Source organism: Pseudophryne corroboree, chromosome 9 (genome assembly GCF_028390025.1).
Source record: "Pseudophryne corroboree isolate aPseCor3 chromosome 9, aPseCor3.hap2, whole genome shotgun sequence".
Taxonomy (NCBI): Eukaryota; Metazoa; Chordata; class Amphibia; order Anura; family Myobatrachidae; genus Pseudophryne; species Pseudophryne corroboree.
Genome location: NC_086452.1, coordinates 418,368,281 through 418,391,902, shown reverse-complemented (window position 1 = coordinate 418,391,902; position 23,622 = coordinate 418,368,281). Strand labels below are relative to the sequence as shown.

The window sequence follows — 23,622 nt, the reverse complement described above, 5'->3', positions numbered from 1 at the left end:
GCTGCGCTGCGAAAAACGGCAGCGAGCGATCAACTCGGAATGAGGGCCAATATACGGACTTACATTGTTTAAACATCCGAACTAACCCACAGAGCTAATTTATGTTTTAAAAATAAACTTTTATTGTAGGTTTGCTTAATCTTGCTCAGTTGAGTTTATGTTATTAGTTAAGTGTGATTCTGGAGCTATGAACTCCGATTACTTACCATAAAGAAAACTGTCTGTTGAAAAGAGAGTTGTCTGTGAAACTAAACCCTGTAGAGATGTGTAATTGTCCTGTAAACTAAAAATACCAAATATATGTTTTCAGTTATTGAGTCAATAGCTGGTTAAGGTCGGAAAGACCACCTGCCTCTCCGATAGGTTGATAGAAAGAAGAGAATCAACTTTATTCACTTCATATCAAGTAATGAGAAGGAAAACCCCATAAGAAATCTAATAAAAAGTGACAGGTCACATTACTATGCCTAATTTATTTTTTCCTCCTTTCACTTACATATTTAAATAGGTTTTGTCAGCTCTGTTGTAGTATAACAACAGCTGTGGGCTGAGAATTGCTTGAGGAGATGTACTGGAGAGACAGCAGGTGGCGCTGTGTCTTAAATTGTCACTGTGCAGTTCTTCAGTCATGTGACATGGCACTCCCTTGTAGAGTTTTCTTGTTAATCTTCCATGTCATGTTATGACATTTTCATATGTAATGGCCACAGTAGGGTTTATCTCACAATCTTTCTTGCATGTTGATTCCTGAATAAAAAAGCATAGTTTTCTACACACTTTACTTACTGTACCTTTTCACTTCACCTGAACTTCTGCACAAATCAATTTTGTGCTTAGCCTTCCTTCCATTCTTCTAGCTTTGCTTATACAGTATATACTACTACCAAGGTTTTTTGTGTTAGAAATGCTTACTGCCTCTACTGAGAACCTGGTTGGCTTTCTTTCCTTGTGATTTGCTTTTGAACCTGCCTGACTCAAAAGTCTCATGTTTTTTAAAATGATACTCTTTAATTTTTCCCACTGCTCCTGCGCTGCATGGAAACGTCTTCACTCTGCCAAATAATCACTTATTATTTTTCCATTTCTACAAATTCATCCCTCCTAAATTCTAACACCTCCTCTGAAACTCCGGCTGATGATCACTGTGACCCAAGTTCTCACCCACACGTACTTCTGATACTCAGTTGTCTTTTAAAAGTATTATGTCGATTTAGCTTCTTGCAAGTTAACCCTCATAAAGCCCTTAGAAAGAACTTCTGCCAGCAGAACCACTGCAGTCCACACAGGGCCGGTTCTTGGGCGCTGTGCGCACCGGGCAACAATAGGGGGCGAGGCTACGTACAGGGGGCGTGGCCATTTACGCCCCCTGTACAGACTGACCTGATGTGCGGTGCGCGATGACGTCATCGCGCACCACACAGTAAAGGACCTCTCCACGAAGGGAAACTAGGCGCGTACGCGTCTAGTTTCTCTTCACAGCGGCAGCGGGGGGCAGCGGGCAGCAGGGGGCACAGCTGCAGCGGATCTTGCCATGGTGCGGCGCCCTCTGGATGGCGCCCTGCGCCCTCCGGAAGGCGGCGCCCCGGGCAAAAGTCCTGCTTGCCCGTGGCAAGATCCGCTACTGAGTCCACATTTCATCCCAGCCTAAACAGTAAGGTTTCTCTCTGTTACTAGGGCTGCTCTCCAATATCTTATATTAAAGTAGCTTTGATTTGGTTTGTTTTGTGCAAAGAGCTGCTCAACCATGTTGTTTCTCTAATCTACATCCGGGATCACCGTTCTCTCTACTACCTCCACGGCTGCCGCCTCCAGCCTAAATGTAAGCAATGCCACTTTCAGAGTTAACTCGAGTGATTGCACATGAGCATGGTAGTTGAAATAATCCCGGTCGTTGCGACCCAGTATTTCAACTCAGGTAGCGACCAGGGTTGAACACGTGTTCAACCTGGATTGCTGTGCGGTGGGAATGGTTACACTGAGTCGATGCGACCCAGTACCGATTCACTCTATAGGAAGAAGCAGCGTTTGGAGATCATGTGATCTTCAAGCGCCGCCTCTGCATGTGTCACCGCTGATGTCACCAACCCGGCAATAAGACGGGTTGGTGCCATAGTCTGAAAGGGGTCTCAAGTGGGTGGCACCGGGAAGGATCCGTGTACAAGTCTCGGGTGCGACCCGCTAATGCGGTCTGAAAGCAGTATAAGTAAGTTAGTGAGGCTTGCTTGTGAAAAGATCTGCGTGGTACGTGGAGCAGTCTGAGCGGCATGTGGGGATGACTTAATGGCATATGAAGAGGTCTCAGTGGCATGTGGTGATATCAGGGCACGTGGAGAAGTCTGAGTTGCATGTGGGGATGACATAATGGCATATGAAGAGAGCAATTTAAACATGCATGAGCAGGGGCGGATTGGGAACAAAAAGCGGCCCTGGAAAAAATTTTACTAGTGGCCCCACATGGGCAGCACCAGAGGTGTAAGGTCTAGCCATGGGCCATGGCAGCAGCACCTGCCCCCAAGACTTTCCAGATAGTGGGCATGTCCAGCATCAAGGGGAAGTTAAAAGGAAATAAAATTAAATGTTATGAGCACATTATATGATACACCTTTAGAATTTAGGAAACTATATCATTCTTTAGAAAGATATATTTTCTTGCTTATTACACCAACCGTATCCCAATCACTATTCACTCAATCTTATATGTCAGCCAAGCAGGCAGACAGAGCATACACTAGATCATCTGCAATCACATAAGTGGCAAAGTAATTTTCATATATGGAAATTGTTTGGCATCTTATTCATTATGTCTGTAAATAGGACCACATGTCCTCAAACAAAACAGGTCCCACGGGTGCGTCGGCCCACCGGGGATCTTCCCTGTAGACCCTATGGCCAATCCACCTATGTGCATGAGACAGACATAAGGATATCCTTACAAAGAAATAAGGATCAAATAAGGTTTGAGGTAATAATACAATTAAAAAAGGGGCAGACTAGATGGGCCAAGTGGTTCTTATCTGCCGTTAGATTCTATGTTTCTATGTTTCATACAGGGCCGGCTCCGGGGCTTGTGGCGCCCCGGGCGGCTTTAGGGGGCGTGGCTTTGTACAGGGGGCGTGGTCATTTACGCCCCCTGTACAGCTGAATTGATGTGCGGTGCGCGATGACGTCATCGCGCACCGCACAGCAAAGGTCCTCTCCACGAAGGGAAACTAGACGCGTAGCGTCTAGTTCCCTTCGTGGAGAGGACCTTTGCTGTGCGGTGCGCGATGACGTCATCGCGCACCGCACAGTAAAGGACCTCTCCAGGAAGGGAAACTAGACGCGTACGCGTCTAGTTTCCCTTCCCAGCAGTAGCGGCCGGGGGCAGCGGGCAGCAGGGGGCACACACCAGTAGCGGATCTTGCCCTGGTGCGGCGCCCTCCGGAGGGCGCCCTGCGCCCTCCGGAAGGCGGCGCCCCGGGCAAAAGTACTGCTTGCCCGTGGCAAGATCCGCTACTGGTTTCATATGAGGACAGAGTGACACGTGGAGATGTCTGAGTGACATCCCCAACATCAACACGAACGGCACATCTTGTCCGTCGGCATTTTCCCCTGCCCACTATGTCAGCACAAATATAATTGGCTGATATGAGCATAGCCGGGTATCACTGCGATATCTGGTGGCATATCGTGCCAAATTTAATTACCCCCATCGTTTGTAGCTTTGTATTACTTTTTTTTCGTTAACATTTCTTTATGTCTATTTGAATCCGTTTTTATTTTTTATTATTTCAAATATAATCTGGTTCCCTAGATGTGACTCTAGAGTCTTATCCCAACTATACCGTATGCAGTGGGGAACAATATGTATTTTGCCTGACTTGTCTCCCTGTTCCCTCAGCTGGTTTAGATACAGTACATGCGAGAGAAGTATCTGTACAATTCACCTAATAGGTTGGATTTGCTCCAACTGGGTGCAGACTGCAGAGAATCTTTTTTATACATAGACTCAAGTCCAACTGAGCAGTCAAACTATGTCCTACAAAATCAAACCTTTGCTCCTTTACTCTAGTGCGAAGAATCCTGCCTTACAGAGGCAACTGATAACATGTACACATACAGTATATATTAAGAAACAGTATATATTAAGAAACAGTCCCCATATCTCGACAGAATTTACTGTATTTGCATTTGCTAGTTGTAAAGTAGTTATTGTTCTCTGTTATTTCAGGCTGCAGAAAGACTAACTTAACATACTTGCAACCCAGAACCTCTGCTGTTATACTGTGATAATACTCCTGGTATTTTAAACTACAATTTATATTTAAAAGTTAAGTTGTATAAAAAACCGTGCCCATACATTTATTTTTCTGCAGATGTCTGTATTTTGAGCTACACATATGTTATTCACATATTTCACACCCTGGGGCAAATGTATTAACCTGGAGAAGGCATAAGGAAGTGATAAACCAGTGATATGTGCAAGGTGATAAAGGCAGCAGCCAATCAGATCCTAACTGTTAATTTACATATTGGAGCTGATTGGCTGGTGCCCTTATCACCTTGCACATATCACTGGTTAATAACTTCCTTATGCCTTCTCCAGGTTAATACATCTGCCCCCCTGTGTGTACCCGCTCACTCCTCAGAAACACCCAACCTCTACTGATCACAGCTAAGTACTGGGATGGGCAGACACCATCCTAGCAGTATACATAGGGTAGGGAATGGCCAAATGGGTCTGTGGGGCCATGAGAAGGCCCGGCCGAGCTGCTCTGCCTTTCTGACGCTGTGCTCAGCTGGCGTGCTTAGACTAGGGCTTGCGCGAGGCCACGCACCTCTGATTTACCACAAGCCCCTTTTTAGTGCGTGTACAAGAGCAGAGGGGTAGAGCAGCGGACACTGAGCAGTCTGGGTGTCTATGATGTGCTTCCTACCCAGAGCCTGCACACGCCTATGTCCTCTGTCATGAATATAAATGTGAATGAATCTTATCCACCTCTCCAAACACAAGTGGTGAAAGTGTGGATGCTGGCCGTTCACTTGAGTTGGCGTATGCCCAGAATTTCAGGAATGGATCAGAACAAGGCGGGCAATGCACTACCAGGGGTCAAGCAGACTTAGGTTAAGAGCAGCCAAAGTCAGAACCAGTAGATCACTAGAAGCGGTACCAGGGAATTACACAAGTTTCACACTGGGAGGTCACAGAGAATAGAGGCGGGAGTACAGGTCTAGAGCAGAATACTCTGGCACAGTACTTGGAGACTTACTGTTATAGGGAGGGAGAATTTGTAGCCAGGGTGATGCAGTGACGGGCGGTGGGGTGAGGCAGGTGAGGCAGAGCCTTTCCTGTCATACTTACGTGTGTACCAGAATTTTGACTGTATAAAGTATATGAAAAATACAAAGAATATGTTTGAAATATCTTCTTTGCATTATTCTAATCATTTTTATAGCCAAAACTCTGGAGTAAAAAGTCTATGGCAGGGGAGGCAGTGCCTCACCTGCTTATCTTTTCCGCACATCTCTGATCAAAACTCACCAAATTTCCAGGAGTTTATACTGCTGCACCTGTATATAATGCCCAGATGTACACTATATACTGCTGCACCTGTGTATAATGCCTAGATGTACTCTTTGGCTCATATTTTATGTGTAAATCTGGCTGTGGTGCTAGCTAGTGCCTCCTTAGCTTTTTAGCTCACCGCACGTCCCTGGTGTGATGTGACACTTTTTAAAATCTTGAACACAGCGGCACATGACTCTGCGGGAGCCCCGCCCGCTTGCGACAACCACCGGGAGCAGGAATGCAGCAGCGGAGAAGGAGGAAAAGTGATGCCAGTGCCAGCAACCGGATAGGGAGCCAGAACTGCCTGTACTGTGGGCCTGGGACCTGCGCTGCCAGACCCGGTAAGAGAGAGCTGGGCTCTGGCTCAATATGACACTTTTAATATTGCGTTAAGATGTTGTTGTTATTATAATTATTATTATTACAATTTCCTTATATTTAATAATGTATAGCAATCATGCCATCTACTACTATCACTCACACAGTGTATAAGTTTGACACTTAGGGGCCTATTCATCATGCCTTATGGCAGGGGCGTTTCTAGAGAGGAGGGGCCTGTGTGCAGGCTCCGGCTGGGCCTCCTCCTCTCTAGCCGGCAGCACTGTGTAGACTCCGGGCACTAGGGTCCCTTAGGGACCCTAACGCTGTTCCAAAGTCTACCATGCATGCGCAGATCTCCGGTAAAAAGGCAAGGCGGCCATTTTTCATAGTGATTTACCTAATGCTCATGCGCGAAACACCGGGAAAATGGCGCCGCACCCGCCGCACCATTTCCCCAGTGATTTCGGCAGGGCTGCTGCTGCGCCGCGGGACTCCGGAGGGTAAGTATTTCTATTAATGGGTGCAGGGTGTGCGGTGTGGGCCCCCCTGGAGCCCTGGGGGCCCGTGTGCACCACACACACTGCACCCATTATAAATACGCCAGTGCCTTATGGGCTTGTTACACGTAGTATGTTTTTAGTAAAAGACCCATTCATTATAATAAGGGGACCGACAGTGCAGCGTGGTATCTAGCAAACTGAGAACATTTACTTGTGAGAATCAATGCCATCTTCAGATGGCGCAGATTCTTCCCCCGCCTCTGCACAGTGACCCCTCTGCTGTGCACTTCCGTGACCTCAGTTCAAACATGCTCAGAACACAGTGATAAGTAACACCGCGACTTCTGTAGCAGTGTCAGGGTTTCGCAGGGACAAATGCTTTTCGGAGCAGCTGTCCCAGCACCGGAACTAAGAAATTGCTCCGTTAATTAAGTATCCACAGCCGCAACTTGCGGCGAGTTGATTCCTAATTTACCTGGCCCCCGATGATGAATATGCCCCTTAAGTATTGATTAATCTCTATGAATGGTGTGCACTAACACTTACAAACTGTTATAGAGACTTATAGAGGCGTAATATTATTCAGTATAATGTCAAGGAAGATTCATATCACAAAACAGTCTGTAGACCACAATCATCACTGCCCAACAGCTGCAAACACCTCCTACACTTTACTGGAAACCAGTAAAAGGTCAAAATAAATGTTACGTCACCCTACTCCCACTAGAACTAGTAACAACTGAAACATTTGTAGACAGGCAATATCCAAAGTGAGTCAGCTAACCAACACGGGCTAAATATAATACAGTCCAATATAGAAGGAGGGGGGGGGGGGGGGGGGGGACAACGACACATATTTATTGCTCCCAGGCTCCTCTGCGTGTACTCAGGGAAATGTAAATATACACTGTTAAGCAACAACTAACTTTTACATTTGTCTTTCAGCCATGGGAAGAACTATTTATAACACTTTTGCAATTTAACTGCATTTGGACATTTTTGTAAAATATTCTTGCCGGATCGATGGCCAATACCAGCAAAGACTGAAAAGTAAAGTGATAACTTACGATGTCATGTTACTGTTGGGTTTGTACCCAGCTTTCCTACTCTGCTTGGGTAAGTATAGGCTGTCAGGAAGGAAACCGAAGATTCCTCTCGGGTGAATAAATTGTGACCTAGAGGCTACATTGGCTAAGGCCATCTTTCTTGTTGCTAATTCCAAAAATATATATGTAGATATTTTTCAAATCTTCAAAGAATGCTGTAAGGACTGCTAGAGCGAATGCAAATAGATTGCCCTCCACAAATGTCTATGATATCTGCAGCGCTACCCTTCTGTTAAAAAGGGGATGCGTTCGGCATTCTGGCGGTCGGGATTTCGGCGGTCATGAGACCAGCGCGGGAGCACCGACAGCCGACATCCCAAAGGTAAGTATCGAGGTACGGGTTAGGGTTAGAGCCTTGAGGGGAGGGGCTAGGGTTAGGCACTAGGGAAGTTGATGTTAGACACGAGGAGGGGTTAGCACTAACCGCCACCCCTGGAGGGTTAGCCCTAGCCGCGGGGTTAGGGTTAGGCTAGGGGAGGGGTGAGGGTAAAAATACTTACCCACTCCAATGCCGGGCTCTTCAGTGTCGGGATGCCGCTTTTGGTCATGTGACTGCCGGCATCCTGACCACCGGTATTTCATACCAAACCCTTAAATAGTCCTTTCTCAACTTATTATTATTGTTATATATACTGTAATTGTGACAGACCATGTTGGTTTATATGAAGACATTTCATTGCATTCCCTACACCTGCCTCAGTCACCTGTTATCTGCCCACAGGGCTGTCATAGGAGTTAAGAGGCCCATACATCAGCAATCGATTGGGGCAATTTACCAATTTGCACACAATTGTTGCAATAAATACATTTTTATTGTCCAAACATCCTGCACAACCACTTATCCTCACTGACACTGACCTTGGTGGCCAGGACCATCTTAACGTTTAGGCACACTGTGCAGCTGCCCAGGGCTCCACAATTCTAGGGGGCATCGTGCTGGAGTTGGTATACAGCTTAGGTTATTTGGATGCAGTGTTACAGGGTGAGCAGGACTGGAGCAATTAGAGCAAGGTGCAGTCCTGCAGGGTAAGTGGAACGGGGGGAGCAGGGTGGGTTGCAGTGCTGCAAAATGAGCGGGACTGCAGAGAGCAGAGTGAGGTGCAGTGCTGCAGAATGATCGGGACTGCAGAAAGCAGATTGAGGTGCAGTGCTGCAGGGGAGCGGGACTGGAGTGAGCAGAGTGAGGTGCAGGGTGAGCGGGACTGGAGTGAGCAGAGTGAGGTGCAGTGCTGCAGGGTGAGCGGGACTGGAGTGAGCAGAGTGGGTGTAGTGCAGCATTGTGAGCAAGACTGGAGGTATTAGAGCGAGGTGCAGTACTGCAGGGTGAGCAGGACTTGGGGGGAGCAGAGTGGGGTGCAGTGCTGCAGAGTGAGCAGGACTGGAGTGAGCAGACTGGGGTGCAGGGTTACAGGGTAAACGGCACTGGAGAAATTTGAGCAAGGTGCAGTGCTGCAGAGTGAGTGGGACTGGAGGGAGCAGAGTTGAATGCAGTGCTGCAATATGAGTGGGACTGGAGTGAGCAGAGTGTGGTGCAGTGCTGCAGGGTGAGCAGGACTGGAGGTATTAGAGCAAGGTGCAGTGCTGCAGGGTGAGGGGGACTTGCGTGGAGCAGAATGGGGTGCAGTGCTGCAGTGTGAGTGGGACGGTAGTGAGCAGAGTGTAATGCAGTGCTGCAAGGTGAGCGGGGCTTGGAGTATTAGAGCAAGGTGCAATGCTATAGTGTGAGTAGGACTGGAGTGAGCAGACTGCAGTGCAGTGCTGCAGGATTAGCGGGACTGGAGGTGGAGCAGAGTGTGGTCAGTGCTAAAGTGTGAGCAGAGAGCGGTGCAGTGCTGCAAGGTAAGAGGGACTGGAGGAATTAGAGCAAGGTGCAGTGCTGCAGTGTGAGTGGGACTGGAGTGAGCATAGAGCAGTGCAGTGCTGCAGGGTGCGCGCAGAGTGGGGTGCAGTGCTGTAGAGTGAGCGGGACTGGGAAGAGCAGAGCAGGGTAAAATGCAGCAAGGTGAGCGGGACTGGGGAGAGTAGAACATAGGTTATTCGGGTGCAGAGTGAGCAGGTGGGCTAACAGCTACTTCTGACCCAGTGAATGACACATCAGAAATACTAGTAGTATTTAGGTAAAGGAGACATGTCAGAAAGATCCTGAGGGACCATGTCACAGACATCAGAGCTATGATTCAGAAGATATACTTACAGGACTGAGCAATCAATACTAATAGTTCCAATAAAGACTGTTGCCTGCAGCTGGTTAGGAGTTCATACTAGAGTCAAATAATAGTAATATGTTTATAACAGTCATACATATATCTTAGTTGCCAGCATTTTAAAATAGTTTCCATGGACCCTTAGTTCCCAAGACGGCATCTAGAACAAGCGATACTGCCTGATTCATGACTCCTAGACTGTTTTGCATCTGAAATACTCTTTTTCAATAATTATTAAATGATAAAGCCTAGAAAATAGGAATGGATTATTACAATTGAATGTAAGCAGCAGGAAAAGAAGCATGTTATTATTATGCTGGAAAATAGGGACGCTTCCAGGGGCAAACTTTCCTGGAAATTAGAGACATATGATAATTAACCATAACCAAAATATATACTGCTCTCCTGCAGGTACTGCATGCACTGCAGGTATAAGAACAGCTTAACTATATGAGCCAAGGAGGTATAGGTAACCTGAAGAATTATCCCCTGCAATTACCCCAATGTACCTGCAGTGAGCAATGCATGGAAAAAGCTCTAAGATTGGCAGGAGTCCTAATTTCTTTCTACACCACACTATCTGACAGCAAATTCCATTTAACACTCTAAGAACTGGTGTATAGAACTTTCGACACCTGGGGCCTACCGGCCGAAACGGAAGGTTTCATATCTGACAGTTCCATATATCTTTACTTGTTTGAAAATCTATTTTGTCTTATAACATCTCACCATTGATTAAGGAACCTATTTATCAATATGACCCGCAAAGACAGATGTTCTTTTTCCACTTCTTATGGTGGTAGAAAATCTGTTTTGGGGCCAATTTTAAAAAAAATTATAAAAATAAAAATAATGAGCGACACAAGAACTGAAGCTGCTACAAGCTACAAAAACCATTGTTGTTGTCTCAGTACTGTACCTGTTCTTGTGAACTATTCACCATAGAAAGTGCATTATATAACAATCAACACATATATTAAGAATGTGTCTCTAACGTCCTAGGGGATACTGGGAATCCATTTAGTACCATGGGGTATAGACGGTCCACTTGGAGCCATGGACACTATAGAAACTTGATAACGTGTGCTGGCTCCTCCCTCTACGCCCCTCCTACCAGACTAAGTTTAGACAATGTGCCCGAAGGAGCCGGTCATATCTCTGGAAGCTCCTGAAGAGTTTTCTTCATTTATTTTTAAAGTCTGTTATTTTCAGGCAGGACTGGATGCAGGGCCGGTGCTAAGGTGTTCGGCGCCCTCCTGCAAACTATAAATTTAGCGCCCTCCTACAAATACAGATGTGGCCACACTCATCTTACCTGCAAGAAGCCGCATCGCAAGCTGCGTCCTGTTTGTGGGCGCGTACACACCATCCGATCCTATGTGTCACGGATGCATGCACACCAACGGGCATGCTTATTGCGGAAAACGAGTTATGTTTGCCACAGTTAGCCTTTAAACTGAGAAAGGACACATCAGTATTAGAGATGAGCGGGTTCGGTTTCTCTGAATCCGAACCCGCCAGAACTTCATGTTTTTTTTCACGGGTCCGAGCGACTCGGATCTTCCCGCCTTGCTCGGTTAACCCGAGCGCGCCCGAACGTCATCATGACGCTGTCGGATTCTCGCGAGGCTCGGATTCTATCGCGAGACTCGGATTCTATATAAGGAGCCGCGCGTCGCCGCCATTTTCACACGTGCATTGAGATTGATAGGGAGAGGACGTGGCTGGCGTCCTCTCCGTTTAGAATTAGAATAGATTAGAGAGACACTTGATTTACTAATTTTGGGGAGCATTAGGAGTACTCAGTAGTGTACAGTGCAGAGTTTTGCTGATAGTGACCAGTGACCACCACTTTTATTTATAATCCGTTCTCTGCCTGAAAAAAGCGATACACAGCACACAGTGACTCAGTCACATACCATATCTGTGTGCACTGCTCAGGCTCAGGCCAGTGTGCTGCATCATCTATTACCTATATATAATATTATATATATCTGTCTGACTGCTCAGCTCACACAGCTTATAATTGTGGGGGAGACTGGGGAGCACTACTGCAGTGCCAGTTATAGGTTATAGCAGGAGCCAGGAGTACATAATATAATCCGTTCTCTGCCTGAAAAAAGCGATACACAGCACACAGTGACTCAGTCACATACCATATCTGTGTGCACTGCTCAGGCTCAGGCCAGTGTGCTGCATCATCTATTATCTATATATAATATTATATATATCTGTCTGACTGCTCAGCTCACACAGCTTATAATTGTGGGGGAGACTGGGGAGCACTACTGCAGTGCCAGTTATAGGTTATAGCAGGAGCCAGGAGTACATAATATATTATATAGTGAGTGACCACCAGACACACAGTGCAGTTTATTTAATATATCCGTTCTCTGCCTGAAAAAAGCGATACACACAGTGACTCAGTCAGTCACATACCATATCTGTGTGCACTGCTCAGGCTCAGGCCAGTGTGCTGCATCATCTATATATATTATATATCTGTCTGACTGCTCAGCTCACACAGCTTATAATTGTGGGGGAGACTGGGGAGCACTACTGCAGTGCCAGTTATAGGTTATAGCAGGAGCCAGGAGTACATAATATTATATTAAAATTAAACAGTGCACACTTTTGCTGCAGGAGTGCCACTGCCAGTGTGACTAGTGACCAGTGACCTGACCACCAGTATATAATATTAGTAGTATACTATCTCTTTATCAACCAGTCTATATTAGCAGCAGACACAGTACAGTGCGGTAGTTCACGGCTGTGGCTACCTCTGTGTCGGCACTCGGCAGCCCGTCCATAATTGTATATACCACCTAACCGTGGTTTTTTTTTCTTTCTTTATACATACATACTAGTTACGAGTATACTATCTCTTTATCAACCAGTCTATATATTAGCAGCAGACACAGTACAGTGCGGTAGTTCACGGCTGTGGCTACCTCTGTGTCGGCACTCGGCAGCCCGTCCATAATTGTATATACCACCTAACCGTGGTTTTTTTTTCTTTCTTTATACATACATACTAGTTACGAGTATACTATCTCTTTATCAACCAGTCTATATATTAGCAGCAGACACAGTACAGTGCGGTAGTTCACGGCTGTGGCTACCTCTGTGTCGGCACTCGGCAGCCCGTCCATAATTGTATATACCACCTAACCGTGGTTTTTCTTTCTTTCTTTATACATACATACTAGTTACGAGTATACTATCTCTTTATCAACCAGTCTATATTAGCAGCAGACACAGTACAGTGCGGTAGTTCACGGCTGTGGCTACCTCTGTGTCGGCACTCGGCAGCCCGTCCATAATTGTATATACCACCTAACCGTGGTTTTTTTTTCTTTCTTTATACATACATACTAGTTACGAGTATACTATCTCTTTATCAACCAGTCTATATATTAGCAGCAGACACAGTACAGTGCGGTAGTTCACGGCTGTGGCTACCTCTGTGTCGGCACTCGGCAGCCCGTCCATAATTGTATACTAGTATCCAATCCATCCATCTCCATTGTTTACCTGAGGTGCCTTTTAGTTGTGCCTATTAAAATATGGAGAACAAAAATGTTGAGGTTCCAAAATTAGGGAAAGATCAAGATCCACTTCCAACTCGTGCTGAAGCTGCTGCCACTAGTCATGGCCGAGACGATGAAATGCCAGCAACGTCGTCTGCCAAGGCCGATGCCCAATGTCATAGTACAGAGCATGTCAAATCCAAAACACCAAATATCAGTAAAAAAAGGACTCCAAAACCTAAAATAAAATTGTCGGAGGAGAAGCGTAAACTTGCCAATATGCCATTTACCACACGGAGTGGCAAGGAACGGCTGAGGCCCTGGCCTATGTTCATGGCTAGTGGTTCAGCTTCACATGAGGATGGAAGCACTCAGCCTCTCGCTAGAAAAATGAAAAGACTCAAGCTGGCAAAAGCAGCACAGCAAAGAACTGTGCATTCTTCGAAATCCCAAATCCACAAGGAGAGTCCAATTGTGTCGGTTGCGATGCCTGACCTTCCCAACACTGGACGTGAAGAGCATGCGCCTTCCACCATTTGCACGCCCCCTGCAAGTGCTGGAAGGAGCACCCGCAGTCCAGTTCCTGATAGTCAGATTGAAGATGTCAGTGTTGAAGTACACCAGGATGAGGAGGATATGGGTGTTGCTGGCGCTGGGGAGGAAATTGACCAGGAGGATTCTGATGGTGAGGTGGTTTGTTTAAGTCAGGCACCCGGGGAGACACCTGTTGTCCGTGGGAGGAATATGGCCGTTGACATGCCAGGTGAAAATACCAAAAAAATCAGCTCTTCGGTGTGGAGGTATTTCACCAGAAATGCGGACAACAGGTGTCAAGCCGTGTGTTCCCTTTGTCAAGCTGTAATAAGTAGGGGTAAGGACGTTAACCACCTCGGAACATCCTCCCTTATACGTCACCTGCAGCGCATTCATAATAAGTCAGTGACAAGTTCAAAAACTTTGGGTGACAGCGGAAGCAGTCCACTGACCAGTAAATCCCTTCCTCTTGTAACCAAGCTCACGCAAACCACCCCACCAACTCCCTCAGTGTCAATTTCCTCCTTCCCCAGGAATGCCAATAGTCCTGCAGGCCATGTCACTGGCAATTCTGACGAGTCCTCTCCTGCCTGGGATTCCTCCGATGCATCCTTGCGTGTAACGCCTACTGCTGCTGGCGCTGCTGTTGTTGCCGCTGGGAGTCGATGGTCATCCCAGAGGGGAAGTCGTAAGCCCACTTGTACTACTTCCAGTAAGCAATTGACTGTTCAACAGTCCTTTGCGAGGAAGATGAAATATCACAGCAGTCATCCTACTGCAAAGCGGATAACTGAGGCCTTGACAACTATGTTGGTGTTAGACGTGCGTCCGGTATCCGCCGTTAGTTCACAGGGAACTAGACAATTTATTGAGGCAGTGTGCCCCCGTTACCAAATACCATCTAGGTTCCACTTCTCTAGGCAGGTGATACCGAGAATGTACACGGACGTCAGAAAAAGACTCACCAGTGTCCTAAAAAATGCAGTTGTACCCAATGTCCACTTAACCACGGACATGTGGACAAGTGGAGCAGGGCAGGGTCAGGACTATATGACTGTGACAGCCCACTGGGTAGATGTATGGACTCCCGCCGCAAGAACAGCAGCGGCGGCACCAGTAGCAGCATCTCGCAAACGCCAACTCTTTCCTAGGCAGGCTACGCTTTGTATCACCGCTTTCCAGAATACGCACACAGCTGAAAACCTCTTACGGCAACTGAGGAAGATCATCGCGGAATGGCTTACCCCAATTGGACTCTCCTGTGGATTTGTGGCATCGGACAACGCCAGCAATATTGTGTGTGCATTAAATATGGGCAAATTCCAGCACGTCCCATGTTTTGCACATACCTTGAATTTGGTGGTGCAGAATTTTTTTAAAAACGACAGGGGCGTGCAAGAGATGCTGTCGGTGGCCAGAAAAATTGCGGGACACTTTCGGCGTACAGGCACCACGTACAGAAGACTGGAGCACCACCAAAAACTACTGAACCTGCCCTGCCATCATCTGAAGCAAGAAGTGGTAACGAGGTGGAATTCAACCCTCTATATGCTTCAGAGGTTGGAGGAGCAGCAAAAGGCCATTCAAGCCTATACAATTGAGCACGATATAGTAGGTGGAATGCACCTGTCTCAAGTGCAGTGGAGAATGATTTCAACGTTGTGCAAGGTTCTGATGCCCTTTGAACTTGCCACACGTGAAGTCAGTTCAGACACTGCCAGCCTGAGTCAGGTCATTCCCCTCATCAGGCTTTTGCAGAAGAAGCTGGAGGCATTGAAGAAGGAGCTAAAAGGGAGCGATTCCGCTAGGCATGTGGGACTTGTGGATGCAGCCCTTAATTCGCTTAACAAGGATTCACGGGTGGTCAATCTGTTGAAATCAGAGCACTACATTTTGGCCACCGTGCTCGATCCTAGATTTAAAGCCTACCTTGGATCTCTCTTTCCGGCAGACACAGGTCTGCTGGGGTTGAAAGACCTGCTGGTGACAAAATTGTCAAGTCAAGCGGAACGCGACCTGTCAACATCTCCTCCTTCACATTCTCCCGCAACTGGGGGTGCGAGGAAAAGGCTCAGAATTCCGAGCCCACCCGCTGGCAGTGATGCAGGGCAGTCTGGAGCGACTGCTGATGCTGACATCTGGTCCGGACTGAAGGACCTGACAACGATTACGGACATGTCGTCTACTGTCACTGCATATGATTCTCTCAACATTGATAGAATGGTGGAGGATTATATGAGTGACCGCATCCAAGTAGGCACGTCACACAGTCCGTACTTATACTGGCAGGAAAAAGAGGCAATTTGGAGGCCCTTGCACAAACTGGCTTTATTCTACCTAAGTTGCCCTCCCACAAGTGTGTACTCCGAAAGAGTGTTTAGTGCCGCCGCTCACCTTGTCAGCAATCGGCGTACGAGGTTACATCCAGAAAATGTGGAGAAGATGATGTTCATTAAAATGAATTATAATCAATTCCTCCGCGGAGACATTGACCAGCAGCAATTGCCTCCACAAAGTACACAGGGAGCTGAGATGGTGGATTCCAGTGGGGACGAATTGATAATCTGTGAGGAGGGGGATGTACACGGTGATATATCGGAGGGTGAAGATGAGGTGGACATCTTGCCTCTGTAGAGCCAGTTTGTGCAAGGAGAGATTAATTGCTTCTTTTTTGGGGGGGGTCCAAACCAACCCGTCATATCAGTCACAGTCGTGTGGCAGACCCTGTCACTGAAATGATGGGTTGGTTAAAGTGTGCATGTCCTGTTTTGTTTATACAACATAAGGGTGGGTGGGAGGGCCCAAGGACAATTCCATCTTGCACCTCTTTTTTCTTTTCTTTTTCTTTGCATCATGTGCTGATTGGGGAGGGTTTTTTGGAAGGGACATCCTGCGTGACACTGCAGTGCCACTCCTAGATGGGCCCGGTGTTTGTGTCGGCCACTAGGGTCGCTAATCTTACTCACACAGTCAGCTACCTCATTGCGCCTCTTTTTTTCTTTGCGTCATGTGCTGTTTGGGGAGGGTTTTTTGGAAGGGACATCCTGCGTGACACTGCAGTGCCACTCCTAGATGGGCCCGGTGTTTGTGTCGGCCACTAGGGTCGCTAATCTTACTCACACAGCTACCTCATTGCGCCTCTTTTTTTCTTTGCGTCATGTGCTGTTTGGGGAGGGTTTTTTGGAAGGGACATCCTGCGTGACACTGCAGTGCCACTCCTAGATGGGCCCGGTGTTTGTGTCGGCCACTAGGGTCGCTTATCTTACTCACACAGCGACCTCGGTGCAAATTTTAGGACTAAAAATAATATTGTGAGGTGTGAGGTATTCAGAATAGACTGAAAATGAGTGTAAATTATGGTTTTTGAGGTTAATAATACTTTGGGATCAAAATGACCCCCAAATTCTATGATTTAAGCTGTTTTTTAGTGTTTTTTGAAAAAAACACCCGAATCCAAAACACACCCGAATCCGACAAAAAAAATTCGGTGAGGTTTTGCCAAAACGCGTTCGAACCCAAAACACGGCCGCGGAACCGAACCCAAAACCAAAACACAAAACCCGAAAAATTTCAGGCGCTCATCTCTAATCAGTATGTCTTCTTGACATGTCTCTTTGCAAGGTTTCATAGTTTGAAATGTGAAAAGAGTCAGTGGATGACAGAGACAGAATGCCAGAGAGTGATGTGGAGAGGGTTAGAGTCGGTGGGTGACGTCGGAGAGTCAGTGGGTGACAGGCGAAAGAGTGTATGGGGAGAGGGGGAGAGTTAGTGGGTGACATGGAGAGGGTGAGAGTCAGTGAGCGACAGGGAGAGTGTGACAGGAGAGAGAGGTGACGGGGAGAGGGTGAGTTAGTGGGTGACATGGAGAGGGTGAGAGGGAGTCAGTGAGCGACAGGGAGAGTGTGACAGGAGAGAGAGGTGGCGGGGAGAGGGTGAGTTAGTGGGTGACATGGAGAGGGTGAGAGGGAGTCAGTGAGCGACAGGGAGAGTGTGACAGGAGAGAGAGGTGGCGGGGAGAGGGTGAGTTAGTGGGTGACATGGAGAGGGTGAGAGTCAGTGAGCGACAGGGAGAGTGTGACAGGAGAGAGAGGTGACGGGGAGAGGGTGAGTTAGTGGGTGACATGGAGAGGGTGAGAGAGATTCAGTGAGCGACAGGGAGAGTGTGACAGGAGAGAGAGGTGGCGGGGAGAGGGTGAGTTAGTGGGTGACATGGAGAGGGTGAGAGTCAGTGAGCGACAGGGAGAGTGTGACAGGAGAGAGAGGTGACGGGGAGAGGGTGAGTTAGTGGGTGACATGGAGACGGTAAGAGGGAGTCAGTGAGCGACAGGGAGAGTGTGACAGGAGAGAGAGGTGGCGGGGAGAGGGTGAGTTAGTGGGTGACATGGAGAGGGTGAGAGTTAGTGAGCGACAGGGAGAGTGTGACAGGAGAGAGAGGTGGCGGGGAGAGGGTGAGTTAGTGGGTGACATGGAGAGGGTGAGAGTCAGTGAGCGACAGGGAGAGTGTGACAGGAGAGAGAGATGACGGAGAGGGTGAGTTAGTGGGTGACATGGAGAGGGTGAGAGGGAGAGAGTCAGTGAGCGACAGGGAGAGTGTGACAGGAGAGAGAGGTGACGGGGAGAGGGTGAGTTAGTGGGTGACATGGAGAGGGTGAGAGTCAGTGAGCGACAGGGAGAGTGTGACAGGAGAGAGAGGTGACGGGGAGAGGGTGAGTTAGTGGGTGACATGGAGACGGTAAGAGGGAGTCAGTGAGCGACAGGGAGAGTGTGACAGGAGAGAGAGGTGGCGGGGAGAGGGTGAGTTAGTGGGTGACATGGAGAGGGTGAGAGTCAGTGAGCGACAGGGAGAGTGTGACAGGAGAGAGAGGTGGCGGGGAGAGGGTGAGTTAGTGGGTGACATGGAGACGGTAAGAGGGAGTCAGTGAGCGACAGGGAGAGTGTGACAGGAGAGAGAGGTGGCGGGGAGAGGGTGAGTTAGTGGGTGACATGGAGAGGGTGAGAGTCAGTGAGCGACAGGGAGAGTGTGACAGGAGAGAGAGGTGGCGCGGAGAGGGTGAGTTAGTGGGTGACATGGAGAGGGTGAGAGGGAGTCAGTGAGCGACAGGGAGAGTGTGACAGGAAAGAGAGGTGGTGGGGAGAGGGTGAGTTAGTGGGTGACATGGAGAGGGTGAGAGTCAGTGAGCGACAGGGAGAGTGTGACAGGAGAGAGAGGTGGCGGGGAGAGGGTGAGTTAGTGGGTGACATGGAGAGGGTGAGAGGGAGTCAGTGAGCGACAGGGAGAGTGTGACAGGAAAGAGAGGTGGTGGGGAGAGGGTGAGTTAGTGGGTGACATGGAGAGGGTGAGAGTCAGTGAGCGACAGGGAGAGTGTGACAGGAGAGAGAGGTGACGGAGAGGGTGAGTTAGTGGGTGACATGGAGAGGGTGAGAGGGAGAGAGTCAGTGAGCGACAGGGAGAGTGTGACAGGAGAGAGAGGTGACGGGGAGAGGGTGAGTTAGTGGGTGACATGGAGAGGGTGAGAGGGAGTCAGTGAGCGACAGGGAGAGTGTAACAGGAAAGAGAGGTGGTGGGGAGAGGGTGAGTTAGTGGGTGACATGGAGAGGGTGAGAGTCAGTCAGCGACAGGGAGAGTGTGACAGGAGAGAGAGGTGACGGGGAGAGGGTGAGTTAGTGGGTGACATGGAGAGGGTGAGAGGGAGTCAGTGAGCGACAGGGAGAGTGTGACAGGAGAGAGACGTGACGGAGAGGGTGAGTTAGTGGGTGACATGGAGAGGGTGAGAGGGAGAGAGTCAGTGAGCAACAGGGAGAGTGTGACAGGAGAGAGAGGTGACGGGGAGAGGGTGAGTTAGTGGGTGACATGGAGAGGGTGAGAGGGAGTCAGTGAGCGACAGGGAGAGTGTGACAGGAGAGAGAGGTGGCGGGGAGAGGGTGAGTTAGTGGGTGACATGGAGAGGGTGAGAGTCAGTGAGCGACAGGGAGAGTGTGACAGGAGAGAGAGGTGACGGGGAGAGGGTGAGTTAGTGGGTGACATGGAGAGGGTGAGAGGGAGTCAGTGAGCGACAGGGAGAGTGTGACAGGAGAGAGAGGTGACGGGGAGAGGGTGAGTTAGTGGGTGACATGGAGAGGGTGAGAGAGAGTCAGTGAGCGACAGGGAGAGTGTGACAGGAGAGAGAGGTGGCGGGGAGAGGGTGAGTTAGTGGGTGACATGGAGAGGGTGAGAGTCAGTGAGCGACAGGGAGAGTGTGACAGGAGAGAGAGGTGACGGGGAGAGGGTGAGTTAGTGGGTGACATGGAGACGGTAAGAGGCAGTCAGTGAGCGACAGGGAGAGTGTGACAGGAGAGAGAGGTGGCGGGGAGAGGGTGAGTTAGTGGGTGACATGGAGAGGGTGAGAGTCAGTGAGCGACTGGGAGAGTGTGACAGGAGAGAGAGGTGGCGGGGAGAGGGTGAGTTAGTGGGTGACATGGAGAGGGTGAGAGGGAGTCAGTGAGCGACAGGGAGAGTGTGACAGGAAAGAGAGGTGGTGGGGAGAGGGTGAGTTAGTGGGTGACATGGAGAGGGTGAGAGTCAGTGAGCGACAGGGAGAGTGTGACAGGAGAGAGAGGTGACGGAGAGGGTGAGTTAGTGGGTGACATGGAGAGGGTGAGAGGGAGAGAGTCAGTGAGCGACAGGGAGAGTGTGACAGGAGAGAGAGGTGACGGGGAGAGGGTGAGTTAGTGGGTGACATGGAGAGGGTGAGAGGGAGTCAGTGAGCGACAGGGAGAGTGTGACAGGAAAGAGAGGTGGTGGGTAGAGGGTGAGTTAGTGGGTGACATGGAGAGGGTGAGAGTCAGTGAGCGACAGGGAGAGTGTGACAGGAGAGAGAGGTGACGGGGAGAGGGTGAGTTAGTGGGTGACATGGAGAGGGTGAGAGGGAGTCAGTGAGCGACAGGGAGAGTGTGACAGGAGAGAGACGTGACGGAGAGGGTGAGTTAGTGGGTGACATGGAGAGGGTGAGAGGGAGAGAGTCAGTGAGCAACAGGGAGAGTGTGACAGGAGAGAGAGGTGACGGGGAGAGGGTGAGTTAGTGGGTGACATGGAGAGGGTGAGAGGGAGTCAGTGAGCGACAGGGAGAGTGTGACAGGAGAGAGAGGTGGCGGGGAGAGGGTGAGTTAGTGGGTGACATGGAGAGGGTGAGAGTCAGTGAGCGACAGGGAGAGTGTGACAGGAGAGAGAGGTGACGGGGAGAGGGTGAGTTAGTGGGTGACATGGAGAGGGTGAGAGGGAGTCAGTGAGCGACAGGGAGAGTGTGACAGGAGAGAGAGGTGACGGGGAGAGGGTGAGTTAGTGGGTGACATGGAGAGGGTAAGAGGGAGTCAGTGAGCGACAGGAAGAGTGTGACAGGAGAGAGAGGTGGCGGGGAGAGGGTGAGTTAGTGGGTGACATGGAGAGGGTGAGAGTCAGTGAGCGACAGGGAGAGTGTGACAGGAGAGAGAGGTGACGGAGAGGGTGAGTTAGTGGGTGACATGGAGAGGGTGAGAGGGAGAGAGTCAGTGAGCGACAGGGAGAGTGTGACAGGAGAGAGAGGTGACGGGGAGAGGGTGAGTTAGTGGGTGACATGGAGAGGGTGAGAGGGAGTCAGTGAGCGACAGGGAGAGTGTGACAGGAGAGAGGTGACGGAGAGGGTGAGTTAGTGGGTGACATGGAGAGGGTGAGAGGGAGAGAGTCAGTGAGCGACAGGGAGAGTGTGACAGGAGAGAGAGGTGGCGGGGAGAGGGTGAGAGTTAGTGGGTGACAGGAGAGAGGTGAAGGCTGGGGAGAGGCAGTGCGTGACAGGCAGTGGGAAATTGCATTAATCTAAAAAAATTTAAAAATGAAACACCACATTAATATGCCACTCCCCCGCCCCAGCTGTTATGAACTGTCACTGAACTATGATCGCCATTGGTACCCCGAAACGTGATAAAGCTCTTTCTGCAGGTTTTCATGATTAGCCTGTTTTATAGTAAGAATTAAGGAAACTGACTGTGGTAAGTACCTGAGCACTTTTTATACTCAAAGGACTGATATACATACTGATGTTTTCAAGCAAAGAAAAAAGGGAAAGTAATAAAATATCAAGTACCTGATAAATACCAATTAGCTTGAACCATAATAATAAAAACATTTTTTGTCTGTTTTGTGTCTTTGTATTGTGCGTGTTTGCATACCAGTATTAGGTTTTAGTATATATTTTCTGCTTCTTGAAACAAAATAAAATGCGAAAAATTTAAATGTACTGGATGGTCACTCGTGGAGAGCGCCGATTCCTTTTTCTCACACACATACATTGTTAATATACCACTCCCCCCCTCCCCAGCAAACACTAATATACCACCCCCCTCCCCAGCACACACTAATACACCCCCTCCCCAGAACACAATAATATACCCCCCTCCCCAGCACACACCAATATACCCCCCCTCCCCAGCACACACTAAAATACCCCCCTCCCCAGCACACACTAATATACCCCCCCTCCCCAGCACACACTAATATACCCCCTCCCCAGCACACACTAATATACCCCCCTCCACAGCACACACCAATATACCCCCTCTCCCCAGCACACACTAAAATACCCCCCTCCCCAGCACACACTAATATACCCCCCCCCTCACCAGCACACACTAATATACCCCCTCCCCAGCACACACTTATACACCCCTCCCCAACACACACTAATATACCCCCCTCCCCAGAACACACTAATATACCCCCTCTCCCTCCCCAGCACACACTAATTTAACCCCACCCGTCTCCCCAGCACACACTAATATACCCCCCTCCCGAGCACACACTAATATACCCACCCCCCTCCCCAGCACACACTAATATACCCCCCCTCCCCAGAACACACTAATATACCCCCCTCCCGAGCACACACTAATATACCCACCCCCCTCCCCAGCACACACTAATATACCCCCCTCCCCAGCACACACTAATATACCCCCCCTCACCAGCACACACTAATATACCCCCTCCCCCTCCCCAGCAAACACTAATATACCCCCTTCCCCAACACACACTAATATACCGCCCTCCCCAGAACACACTAATATACCCCCCTCTCCCTCCCCAGCACACACTAATATACCCCCACCCGCCTCCCCAGCACACACTAATATACCCCCCTCCCGAGCACACACTAATATACCCACCCCCCTCCCCAGCACACACTAATCACACACTAATATACCCCCCCTCCCCAGAACACACTAATATACCCCCCTCTCCCTCCCCAGCACACACTAATATACCCCCACCCCCCTCCCCAGCACACACTAATATACCCCCCTCCCGAGCACACACTAATATACCCCCCCCTCCCCAGCACACACTAATATACCCCCCTCCCCAGCACACACTAATATACCCCCTCTCCCCAGCACACACTAATATACCCCCTCTCCCCAGCACACACTAATATACCCCCCTCCCCAGCACACACCAATATACCCCCCTCCCTAGCACACACTAATATACCCCCCTCCCCAGCACACACCAATATACCCCCCTCCCTAGCACACACCAATATACCCCCCTCCCTAGCACACACTAATATACCCCCCTCCCCAGCACACACCAATATACCCCCCTCCCCAGCACACACTAATATACCCCCCTCCCCAGCACACACCAATATACCCCCCTCCCTAGCACACACTAATATACCCCCCTCCCCAGCACACACCAATATACCCCCCTCCCTAGCACACACTAATATACCCCCCTCCCCAGCACACACCAATATACCCCCCCTCCCCAGCACACACTAATATACCCCCCCTCCCCAGCACACACTAATAGACCCCCCCTCCCCAGCACACACTAATAGACCCACACATATACACACACACACACAC

The 23,622-nt window shown here is 49.2% G+C and overlaps 1 long non-coding RNA gene across 1 annotated transcript in view; it reads right to left on the bottom strand.

The window, feature by feature from the left end:
- The window catches only part of LOC134957097 (uncharacterized), a 53,331-nt gene that overhangs the window by 29,596 nt on the left and 113 nt on the right, over window positions 1-23,622 (bottom strand). The window contains exon 2 of the long non-coding RNA XR_010186457.1: window positions 10,995-11,135. This is a non-coding gene — a long non-coding RNA (uncharacterized LOC134957097). The remainder of the gene's footprint in view (window positions 1-10,994; window positions 11,136-23,622) is intronic.